This window comes from Belonocnema kinseyi, chromosome 9 (assembly GCF_010883055.1).
Source record: "Belonocnema kinseyi isolate 2016_QV_RU_SX_M_011 chromosome 9, B_treatae_v1, whole genome shotgun sequence".
Taxonomy (NCBI): domain Eukaryota; kingdom Metazoa; phylum Arthropoda; class Insecta; order Hymenoptera; family Cynipidae; genus Belonocnema; species Belonocnema kinseyi.
Genome location: NC_046665.1, coordinates 55,734,306 through 55,737,327, shown reverse-complemented (window position 1 = coordinate 55,737,327; position 3,022 = coordinate 55,734,306). Strand labels below are relative to the sequence as shown.

The following is a 3,022-nucleotide window of genomic DNA, read 5'->3' as shown; positions in this document are numbered from 1 at the left end:
CGCGCAACTCAGTCATTTACAGCGTCTCCTACTATATTCACACGGACATAGACCTGTCATAGTATTGGACCGCATCTCGTTTCAGATCTGGGATCACTGGTAACTGTTGCCCTCTGGCGCCAGTTTGTGGACTTCGCGTCGTTGGCGTCCTACCTTACCCAAAGCTCTGTGACGTTTCCCGCCTTTATTTCCTACCTCTTGCCCCCCTGACCAAGCAACTATTTTTTCACTCCTAACTTCAAAAACTTCACACGCTCCAAATTTTCACTTCAAACCACTCACTACTTCCTGTAAAATCGCTTCATATCCTCAGAAATTCTAGAACATTGTTTACCCAAAAGTAACGCGAAAGCTTTGAAATTACATAAAAGTAATGAAATTAATTTAAAAAATGCCTTCGAATGTTTTCAAATCGCGTAAACTACTTCTGAGTAAAAAACTGGTGAAAATGTTTTTGAAGTTTATGAAATACCCGAAATTCTTGAAAATTTCTTTAAATTATTGTAACCTCTTTCAAAGTTCTCAGAGTCTTTATCAATTTATAAATTTTAAACAAATCTTTTAAAATATTTGTAAGACTTCAAGATAATTCAAAAATGGGTATAGACGTGAAATGGATTGTGATTAACCCACGAATTAATGTATTGTGAGCAAATTTTTAATATTTTTGAGACAACATAAACAATAATGGAAAATCAAAAATTAAATTTTTCACTCAAGTAATTCGCAGTATTTTTATTATTCTTGATTATAGAAATGTGCTTTTGAAAAAAAATATATATATACAGGGTGATTTTTTTAACTTGAAACTTTTGATTCATAACATTTTATCACAGGGTGATTTTTTTAGCTTGAAACTTTCAAATATCTCGAAAAATAGGCACTCTATGGAAAATTGGTGAGAATCGAAAGTTTCAAGTTAAAAAAACCACCCTGTATATGAGCTCCCATCTAACACAACGCTGCTGAATGTTGGTAACCTGCTCAGCACAAAACGCTAACATAAGCATAAGCAAACTCAGTTTTTCAAAACCCAGCAGAAGTGACAATAAAATGTTTCATAACAACAATTTTTGTTAAGAATGCGCATTTTTTTAAAGGAGAAAATAGAACTACGTCTGTTCTAATATCAATGTATGTTATGAATTGAAATAATATACTGTTATGGAAATGATATACAATTTGAGGGACAAATTCGAGTGCGAAGCACGAGATACGTGATGAGAATGTGTTCGTTAAAGCCGAAGGAGCTTTAACAACAAAGAATTCACTATCACCAAATTACTATTGTCGATGCTTTGACATTAATTTAAAAAAATCTGTGCATACGTGTTAGTAATATACAAAGCCTGAAACGCAAGATAAATATATTATCGAGCGCGAAGCGTGAGAACCAACAGTTGCGCCGTAGGCGCGCTCAATCTTGCGAACGAAGAAAACCGAGCCGGACGAGTATATACCCGCGGAGCGGGCAGATTTTTGAATTGGAAAATTTAACTATGTGGTTAAAAATGTATTTTGTTAAGAATTCGTCTTTTTGGAAGAATATTCGTCTACTTGTTCGTAATTTTATTTCTTTGGTAGACAATTGCACTAATTTTGGTGCAGATTCGATTGTTTTTTTAAATTCGAAATTAGGATTTGGAACTGAAAATTTAACTGTTCCATTTTTGAGTAAATCTTCTTTACTTCAAAATTAATTTTTTTCTTTGAAAATTGAACTATTTTGTTGAAAATTCCATTTTCTCCAAAAAAATTTATTAGTCCATCCTTCATAGAAAAGAAGTATTGGTAAGTGTTGAATCTTATACTTTTTTAGCGAATAGTGATTGGAAATCTAATGCTTGTTCGCGAAAAAGTACTAGATCCAATGCTTACCAATACTCCTTTATCATTAGGGATTTTTAATTGAATACTTATTGTTTCAGCTTAAATTCGTTTTTAAAGTTAAAAATTAGAAAACTAGGTAAAAAAAAATCCTTGAAAAAATCTTGTCTACTATGTATATTTGCATTTTACATTGAATGATATTTTCTTCTTCGCAATAAGTATATTTATTCTGAGTAAAATTTGGGATTTCAGAACCGTCAGAAATTTGCATAGCAGCTAGATCATCATTCGTGAAGTCGGGAAAGTGGTGGGGGCCGGAAAATCCCCCGTTCTGTAGACACTGAGAAACACATCAACTTCTGTGAAAGGGATAAAACAGGACCTTTTTCATTTTCTTTAATTTTTAAAGAAAAAGTATTATATAAATATGATATACTATAAGTTTTATGAGGGGTCTCTCATAAATCGTATGGCAAAATTATTGACTTATTTTTTAATTGACATTATATCTTGGTATATGGATTCAGATATGATTTTTGTCGGAAACTCGAATCTGAAAGTTTTAAATCAATATCTACAAATATTTTTCAAGATATAGATATTTTTATTCAGAATTGCGGGCTAAAGAACTTGACCTTCATTTTGGCAGACTTAAAAAGTATACCAAAGGCCAATCCAACTGTCAACTCATTCGTAAATTATCGTCCCAACAGACTAAAAATCCACAGACGCACAGGGACATCTACACAACAAAAAATCACGCACAGGCACACAGATGGACAGAAATATTCGCGAAAACCTGCTTTCCGGGTTTAGAAGTTCTCAAAACGTGGACATTTGACAAAAACGGGGGAAGTGTCAAATTTTTCACAAGTCTAATACCTTCTTTGATAAAAAAGTAATAATACAACAAATATATAACTTAAAAAAAATTTACTATATCAAGTAATGTTGTAACAAATTCAAAATACATTTCTTCGTCATAGATTTGACTTTTCACCAAATTTGGCCTGATCAAAAATAGAATCAATCAATTTTGAAATATTAAATTTAGATGATTTGTGAATAAGTATTAGACCCAAAAACTAAAATAACAGCGAAGGGAATTAATTTGAAACAAAATCATTTCGCAAGGATAAGAAATGTTCAACTAAACAATGGAGGGAGAAATTAATTTTTTACATGGATAAAA

The 3,022-nt window shown here is 31.9% G+C and overlaps 1 protein-coding gene across 1 annotated transcript in view; it reads right to left on the bottom strand.

The window, feature by feature from the left end:
- Positions 1 to 3,022, bottom strand: part of LOC117180382 (tyrosine aminotransferase) — a 71,689-nt gene that overhangs the window by 67,591 nt on the left and 1,076 nt on the right. The window lies entirely within an intron of this gene.